Source organism: Xenia sp. Carnegie-2017, unplaced genomic scaffold (genome assembly GCF_021976095.1).
Source record: "Xenia sp. Carnegie-2017 unplaced genomic scaffold, XeniaSp_v1 HiC_scaffold_3, whole genome shotgun sequence".
Lineage (NCBI taxonomy): Eukaryota > Metazoa > Cnidaria > Anthozoa > Malacalcyonacea > Xeniidae > Xenia > Xenia sp. Carnegie-2017.
The window spans coordinates 1725387-1735952 of NW_025813493.1; positions in this window are offsets into that span (position 1 = coordinate 1725387).

Below are 10566 nucleotides of genomic sequence, written 5' to 3' on the forward strand. Positions count from 1 at the left end.
TGCTACCTACATTAACAGGGTTACCATCTTGATCTAATATATTAAATATTAGCTCGTTAAAGGCTCCTTTTATAATTGTAACTTTAGATTCAATATCGTTGTATTCATATACAGTGCCAAATAATGACTGAATTGTTATTACTGGTAAAGTTAAAGCTATATTACTTTTTTTTCCTTCAGTGGTATAATTATAACTTGAATTTACAATATTAGAAGAAATTTGTATATAGGTTAATCCTCTGTTTATATCAACTTTAGAAACACCATTTTGTACAATACCTTTTTTCATAGTTTTTATAGTATCATTAAAACCTAACATTTTAATAAGAGTATCAGATAATACTAATACCTCGTCATTATTATTAGTTATTTTACAAGTTCCGTTGTTTTCTACCATCTCAAGCTTTACGTTAACAGGCTCAAAAAGCGTTTTAAGCATTTTAAAAGTCCAATAACCAGCATCTATATTATATTTTGTTGCGCCTATTGTAAAAGCTAAAGTATTATTTAATTTCACATTTTTATATTCCCAATACACATAAGTTTTTTTAATATATAAATATGAATAGTTAGTTGTTACTATACTTTCTTGTAAGTCAATTTTTTTACGATCTCCGTCTATAAAAACAGTGAGCTTCATATATAACATAGCTTATATTATATGTCAAACAAGGAAATAGAAGAAAATGCTATAAAATTAGGCGATGATGATTTAAAACATATACCAACATGGCCTAAAATATATTTAGAAACAACTAAAACGCCTTTGTTTTCAAATCTAATAGCAGCTGTTAATGGGGATGAAGGTCATAGTCAGGAGTATTTCGATCATATGTTACATCGGTGGACCACAAAGTTTATTGTAAAACCTACATTTCAAAAGCCGGTAAATGTTGATATCTGTAACTTCAGATTGTATGTCACAGAGAATGATTATTTTATGAGTAGTTTACCACCTATAACAGCCACGTGGACAAGTGAAATTAAAAGTAAAAAAGAACAGCCTACTGGTATAAGATACAATATTAAAAATCATTTAAATTATAAACAAGAAGCTTACTACGCTATGATTTGTGGGGCTTATGTTGCTAGTTTTTATGCGGCATCGGGCTTAATCATTTAAACATTAATAAAAGTAGAATTATACAAAGCCTTGTGAAATATCATTTGTATTATCAGATCAGAAATTTATGAAGCATCCATCGTTATTAGATAAATATGACTTTACGGAATTGAAAAAGCATGTACCTTATAAAGGTATTTTAAAATTTGATAAAAACAATGATGGGTATTATGTTAATTTTCAATATTCGACTACTGATTATCGTAGCTTCATTGCATATCATTCTGAAGGTGTTACAAAAATCGGAAAGGTTCTTTTACAAGAGTCTATTGAAAGCTTTGTTTATACAATTCTCGGATCCCAAGCAAATACAAGATGGTCGATAGTTAATCATGGAGCTAAGAGCATGCAAACTCAAAACGTTTTAGAAAATTATTAAAGGATACTATAGTACAGAATGATACGACTGTATTGATATCTAACATGAGAAAAGTATAAAAGACACGAATGTTATTTTAAATATGGCAATCAGTCCTGGTATGATTTTAATACCCAGCCGTATGATCATATTGAATAAAAAGATTGATGGGTATAATAATATTTTAACACTAGCTAATAAAACTATGAAATTCGGTATTAATTCTAAAATAAATTATTATGGAGTTAAAAAGGAAGAACCTAAAAAAGTACATCAAGATAATGCACCCTCACAACACCTAGATACTCTAGATGAAGTGTATAAAAACCAGTAGTACATAAACATACAAAATGATAGTAAATAATCCCCATCAAACAGATATGATTGCTTTACTGGTATATCAACGCTATCATCATTCATATTAGTTAAATATGTTTTATAATATAATATGAAAAAAGTTCTAGATTTTAATCATATTTCTAGTGAGTTGAGTCAAGAGGAATTTGAAAAGCTTAAAAAGTTGTATTTATACTATCACAAAATGTATACCTGTTATAAATGGAAGTATAATAAATTAAATAAAATTAGACTATCATTAAACATGGGAAGTATTGTTCTAGTCTCGACTGCTGGTATTGTAGGTAGTGTAACCCTGAACCCGATAGTTATAGCTAGCCTATCAGGCCTAGGTGCTTTAATTCAAGGTTATATGGTTAAGAGTAAGATTAATAATAACTTAGAAATGTGTAAATTTGCATATACATCATATGAAAAAATACTTATAGATATAAGATCATATTTAAGAGGATTACCTTATGATGAATTGATATTTATATCAGAAGTAAAAGTTATGGATGATATTATAATTGATTTTTGTACTACTATAGATGGTATGGTGAGTAAATATAACAAAAAATATAAAGATCTGGGAGTTATCTGTAAGATTATCTATAAGTTATCTGTGAGTTATCTGTGAATAAAATCTACATTATTATATAACATGTCTGAAGAAATTCTAAAAATTACTACAGTTAAGAAAGAGAAAGACCCTCTTAGAGTCGAAGCTGGGAAACGCCTTGCTCTTATATCTAAAGCTTCTAAAGAAAAAAAAATGCGAGATAAAATTGAATTAGAAAATAAAAAGAAAATTGAGGATAATAGCTGGAATATTAATTACGGATTTTTATTTGGTTACTATTGGAGTATTAACTGCTATTGCTAGTCTCTATTATACAAGGAAAAATGATAAAAGGCAGGAAAAATTAACAAACGATAAATCGAGAGAAGAAACAAATAGTGAAAAACATGTTTTGATACAAAAAAATAAAAAATATAATTTAGACTCATTTGAATAAAATATTTCCTAATATATATGAGTAATACTATAAATAAGAAACAATTTATGAATGAAGCTTTTGATGCAGTGCTTGTGACAACAACTGCTGTAGGTATTTCTATGGCGTCTAAAAAACTACTAGGTCAAAAATTAACAGATACTGATAATATCAAAGATTATGCTAAACTGGTTGTTGCTGTTACAGCATCAACAATGCTAGTTAAATATGCTCAGGATAAAAAATGGGTCCCTGAGAATCCGTTTAAATCTGTATAAATATATATATGACAAGTGTTATTACTAGTGGGGTATCAACAGCTTTTGGAGCTGTTGTTAATGGCCTAGGATTTAGTCTAGCAGGCTGGCTATTTCATAAACTTGATAAAAACGGTTACGCTGAGGAAATGAAAAGATACCACGAGTCTTTAGAAAAACTACAAAAGGCTAAAGAGGCATTCTATTAAAATGAAGTCAAGCAACATGATAAAATACAACAGTTAAGACAAGAACTTCAATATGCTGATGATGATATAGAACTTACAAACAAAGCTTTAGATACTCTTAGAAAAGTAAAAACGATACATTACAATGGATTAACATTTCATAGAGAACCACAATTAAATGACTTTTACAAACCATCTAAGAATATGAAAAATTATCAATCTGGTACAATGGTTGTGATTGGTATTGTATCTGGATATTTATTATATAAAATTACTTAAAAAATAAAATATATAGTATTAGTATATGTATTGTAATAAATTGATTCATAAAGAGTTAGAAGAGTTTTTTGGTTATGTAAATTGTTGCTTTTGTGATAAAAAGATATGTGATAGTTATATTAATAGATCTGCTAAGACATACTTATGTTGCGAAAATCAAGAAATTATTTCAGATAACAATAAAATGAATGTTTGTATAAATTGCGGTTCTGTTCACTCATACAAAATAGTTAATGAATGGATACCAGAGATTTGGAAGTGTCAAAGATCAGTTCATTCAAGGAGAAAATGGTTTTATAATAAAATTAGATTGTTTGTGGCTTCTGAAAATATTGATAAATTGGTATATGATTTTGTAAAGGTTGTTGGGACCATGATTAAACATAAGTTGATTCAGAAAAAGAATATTAGTATGTATAACTATTATATAATACGCCTAGCCAGTCGGAGGGGTATACCATTAAAACACCCTGTTAACGATATGAAAAATAGTAAGACAAAAAGGATTTTTGATGATAGATTATTTGGTGAAGTATATAAAATTCTTGAATGGGATAAAGGCATCAACTGTACTTATTATAAAAATTGGATAGAGTCAAATAAATAAAAAATTTACTATTATATATGAATATTAAAGATCTATTAAAAAAGATTAGAAATTTTATTCTATGTTGTAAAAAACTAGTTCTAATATAGAAAGTGTTTGAAGGATTTTGAAAAAACATTGTATAAATCAAAAGATAATTTAAACGCACCTTAAAAAAAATAATATATATAGTAATTATATAGAATGGTGAAAGTTATAAAAAACAAAGATGTATATAAATTTAAAGGACATGAAATTAATTTAGATTTATTAGATGAAATTATGAAAGATAAAAACATGTATATTAAATCATTAACGTACGAACTTTATTATATAGACGATACGGATATATATAAAGAGAAAGAGTATGAATTAAACACTTAGAGTGGTTGTCTTTTTCTACAGATAGATATAATGTTGAAAATATAACAAAAATTTTACATATTATGTGTGCAATGAATATTGATTATGAACCGATTATACTAAATACATTTAAACCATCTAATAAAGATACTATGAGTAGTGATTTTTATAAACCACGGTTTACACATATCACTGAAGCTCTGTTTAATAAATATCATGAATGGGATGATTGTTATTTTAAGTATGAAATCAACAATATAGATACAGATGTTTATGTTATAAAATTTGATTTATATGAATATTGTAATCATTCAAGTGCTAATGGAATTATTAAAATTTATCTCAAACGCATTAAATAACTATTTAAAAAATAAAATATATAGTATTAGTATATATGTGTTCAGATAAACCAATACGAGGAAGACCAAAAATTTATACTAAAGAACAAATCAAACAACATAGGACATTATATATGCTCTCAAAACCATGGTATTGTGATTCATGTAATAAAACATATAGTTTAGCATATAAAACTTTACATCTTAAAACTAGAAAACATTTAATAAATTCAAAAAATTAAAAATAATATAGTTTTTATAAAAATTTAGGTGCGTTTAAAAAAAAATATAAATATATAGTAATTATATATGATAGAAAATAGAAAAACTTAAAAGACTTAAAGACAAAAGATGATATTAATAACATTGAAATGAGTAATAATAAAATATCATTATGTCATTTCGGGCCTGGGTGGGTTTTGACTTTTAGACCATTATTTATTATCTAAATTTGATGTATATATATTAATTGATGGTTTACCAACAAAAATAAAACATTATGATTCTGATCAAGAAGGTTATAAAAATGTAAAGATTTTAAAACATTTAAACATACTTTAATATCTGAATTAATAGAATATAATTTTAAATTAGTTGAACATAATAAAAAATTAAAATTATTAAGATTTAAACCTGATAATCATAAACAAGAACTATTGTATTATTATGATACTACTGTACAAGAAAGTTTAGATGATCCTGTTATTCGTGCACAATTAAATCAGTGTATATGGTTACATATGAAAGGGTTCAATCCTTATTATGAATATGGTTTAATGCCAAATATGTTACCAAATTTATTACATAAAAAATCTGAATTAAAAGAATATTTTAAAAAAAATAAAACTACAAAATGTTAAAAATCCAAACTATGAATTAATTTAATTATTTTTATAAAAAGTTTTAAATATAGATTTATTTCTATAATTAAAATTAGTGCATTTAAAAAAAATAAAATAAAATATATAGTATATATATGAGTAGAGATTATTTAAATCGAAAGGTACTTAAAGACAAACCTATTTTATATAGTATGCCTAATATGAATAGAGATAAAACAAAACATAAGGTACTTAAAGACATGAGTATTTTATATAATATGCCTAATATGAATAGAGATGCGCTCCAAAAATTGACTAGAAATGATTTAATTAATATAATATTAAATCAAAAGCCTAGGGATGAAGTTATTAATACTTCAATTTCCAAACCAGTACAAAAAGTACTATCACAATCCAATATCAAACAAATGACTGTACCTCAGTTAAAAGTTATTGCTAAAGAAAAAAAAGTTAAAGGTTATTATAAACTTAGAAAAAACGAATTAATCAAAGTATTAACCCCAGTCCCAAAACCGAGAAAGACTGTAAAAGAGATGGTTAAAGAGTATGAGAACAATACACATATGTTATCAGATAAAAATAAAAAACCAATACCAACACCAAGAGTTAAAATAAGAGAAACAAACAATGCTCTTAAAGGTTATACAAAGTCATATGAAATAAGCATTATTAACAATAAAGATCCATTGAAACAATTACAGAGCACTAGAAAGTATCTTAAATATTATATTAAAGAAATATTAACATCAATGAAAGCACTTAAATATATTGAAACTCTTAAAATAACATTTGAAAAATTTGAAATAAAGGATGGCGGCACTGCTGGTTATTTAACAACAATTGCTTATTTCAACAGTCCAGCTTTAACAATTACTAATTGTAATGAAATCAATGAATCCTTACAAATTTCAAAACAAAATATATTAGATAAGATTGAAAAATTTACACAAGAAGGTTCTGCATGGCTTATTCGTTCTATAGATAACCATTATCTTAATGTTGTACAATATAAACCACTTAAAGGGAGTTCATACATTAATTTACCCCAAGAACTTAAAAATTCTAAAAAAGGATTAATTAATATCAAAAATAGAGACAATGAATGCTTTAGATGGTGTCATATTAGACATATTAACCCACAAAATAAATATCCACAGAGAATTAAAAAATCTGATAAGGAATATATTAACAAATTAGACTACTCTGAGATTGAATTTCCAGTGACTGTTAAACATTATAATAAAATCGAAAAGCAAAACAGAATTAACATTAACGTTTTCGGTTATGAAGATAAACAACCATATCCATTATTCATTTCAAAAGAAAAAGTTGAAGACCATATGGAACTACTATTAATAACTCATAATGAAAACAAACATTATGTATTAATAAAAGATTTTAATAAATTTATGTACAATCAAACTAAACATAAAGAAAGAAAACATTTTTGTATGAGATGCCTTCAATGTTTTAGTTCTGAAAAAATATTAAATAACCATATAGAAAACTGTATATTAATAAATGGTATACAATCAATAAGAATGCCTGATAAAAATAATAACATACTGAAATTCAACAACTATCATAAGCAACAATCAGTACCATTTGTCATATATGCTGACTTTGAGGCTATTACAGAAAAGATATCTGGTTGTAACCAAAATAATAAAAAATCATATACAGAAGCCTATCAGAAACATACTGACTGTGGTTATGGATATAAAGTTGTTTGTTGTTATGATGATAAATTCACAAACCAATTCAACTATATAGAGGTGAAAAGGCTGTTTACAAATTTATGGAAGCTATGTTAAAAGAAGTTAAATATTGTAAAAATATTATGAAAACTCAATTTAATAAACCATTAAAAATGACCACTGATGATGAAGAAGAATTTAAAAAAGCTGATGAATGTCATATCTGTAACAAAAAATATACTAACAAAGATATTCGAGTTCGAGACCATTGTCATATCACTGGTATATACAGAGGCTCATCACATCAAGATTGTAATTTAAAACTTAGAATAGACTCTGATAAATTAAAGATCCCAGTAATATTTCACAATCTGCGGGGATACGATAGCCACTTTATTATGCAAGAGATCGGAGCTATTGTTAATAAGCATACATACAAAAACAAAAAAGGTGAGGAAACGCATATGAATATAAATGCTATACCTAATAACATGGAAAAATATATGGCTTTCATGTTAGGTAACCATTTAACATTTCTTGATAGTTTTCAATTTATGAGCTCTAGTCTTGAAAAGCTTGTTAGTAATTTACCTAAAGAATCATTTAAATACACCTATAATCAGTTTAAAGGTGAAAAACTTAATTTAATGAGAAAAAAAGGTATATACCCATATGATTATATGGATAGTTTTGAAAAGTTTGATGAGGGGTTACCTTCAAAAAAAGACTTTTATAGTATTCTTACTGATGAAATATATCAGATGATTCTTATAATCATGCACAAAATGTTTGGAATACATTCAATCTCAAAACATGGGTGATTACACGATTTGTATCTAAAATCAGACGTTTTGTTATTAGCTGATGTATTTGAAAACTTTCGAAAAACATGTCTTGAATACTATAACTTAGACCCATGTCATTATTTTACATCACCCGGGTTGTCTTGGGATGCTATGCTGAAGATGACAGATATTAAATTAGAACTAATGACTGATATTGACATGTTTCAATTCATTGAAAAGGGTATGAGAGGAGGTGTTTCTTATATTTCTAACCGATATGGTAAGGCAAATAACAAATATATGAAAACATTTGATAAGAATAAACCCTCAAAATATATAATGTATCTTGACGCAAACAATTTATATGGATGGGCTATGTCACAATACCTACCTACTGGTGGTTTCAAATGGTTAACTGAGAAACAGATTAACAACATAAACCTTGCTAAATATCAAGAAGATAGTAAAGAAGGTCTAATACTTGAGGTTGATTTAGAATACCCTGAAAAACTCCATAACCTACATAACGATTATCCTGTTGCACCAGAAAAAGTTAAGGTAACTAGTGAAATGCTGTCAAAATATTGTAAGACAATTGCTTCTAATTACAATATATCAACAGGTTTAGTTAATAAGTTAATACCTACCTTACAAAATAAATACAAGTATGTGCTACGTTATAGAAATCTTCAATAATACCTAGATCTTGGTTTAAAGTTAACTAAAGTCCACCGAGTACTTAAATTTAATCAATCCCCATGGTTGAAAAAATACATAGACTTTAATACTCAAAAAAGAACTAATGCAAAAAATTCTTTTGAAAAAGACTTCTTCAAATTAATGAATAATTCGGTATTTGGTAAGACGATGGAAAATTTACGTAAAAGAGTAGATGTTAGACTAGTAACTAATAAAGATAAATTATTAAAATTAGCTTCAAAACCTACTTATGTAAGTAGTAAAATCTTCAATGAGAACCTTGTGGCTGTGCATAAGATCAAAGAAACACTAACCCTTAATAGGCCGGCATATGTGGGTATGTGCATCTTAGATTTAAGTAAAACGTTGATGTATGATTTTCATTACAACTATATCAAGAAGCGGTATGGTGATAAAGCTAAACTTCTTTTCACAGACACAGATAGTTTAACATATGAAATCGAAACTGAAGATGTCTATAAAGATTTTTGGGTTGATAAAGATAAATTTGATTTTAGTGATTACCCGGAATACCATAAATATCATGATAAAACTAATAAAAAAAGTTATTGGTAAAATGAAAGATGAAGCTGCTGGAATAGTAGTTAAAGAATTTGTTGGTTTAAGAAGTAAGATGTATAGTTATATTAAAGATAATAATAAAGGAGATAAAAAAGCTAAAGGAATTAAGAAAAATATTATTAAGAGTGAAATAAAACATGAAGACTATAAAACAACACTATTTGAAAACAAACAAATGCATCATACAATGAAAACTATTAGAAGTGTAAACCATCAACTTAGTAGTTATGAAATTAATAAAGTATCACTTAGCTGTTTTGATGATAAACGGTACATATTAGATGATGGTATAACTACTAGAGCTTATGGCCATTATTTAAATGATAATTAAAACTTATTTTAATATACAGTTATAATGTGTAGTAAGCATGTAGCGTGGGCCTCTGTTAGAGTAAAATCATACATACCTGCTCCTCATGTTTGACTACATATCACATAACTGTTTGTAATAAGTAATTAATACAAAAGCGATATACAAAAGAATTCAAAATCCTGAAACAATTAGTAAAAACACTTTTAACAAAAATTATATGACACTTGCTTGACAGACAAATTAAAAAAACATATAGATTCCATATTTTAATAACACTTGATTATTAAAGAATATTTCTACCACGCTGGGTTTTAAGACCATCATTAAAAGCCACTAGTTTACCAAATATACCACGTAGACTATAAAGCGCTGATACTGATATTTTAATAACACGATTATTAACACTTGATTATTAAAGACGGTTTTGAAGAGCATTCTTAAGCCTCTGTTATTCTCGAATATTCTTCGAATATTCATCGAATCTGCGGGGCGACTCAATTTCACTTCGTGAAAAATTTCCCCATCGTCGCCACAAGATTCTCAGGGCTCCCTCCCTGCTCAATTTGCTACGCTTCTAAAATTTGCGCTTCTGCCGAGCCCTCTCGAAACTGATGCTTGTTAACACATGATTTTCTAAAGACGGTTTTTAAAATTTAAACGCACCTATATATTTCAAAACATATAGATTCCATATTTGTAAAGGGCGATTTTTTTATGTCTGTCGTCCTTCGGACCCAGGGGGCGACTCATTTTTCACTTCGTGAAAATTTTCCCATCGTCGCCTGAATTCTCGCTGCTCCCTCCCTGCTCAATTTTAGCTAC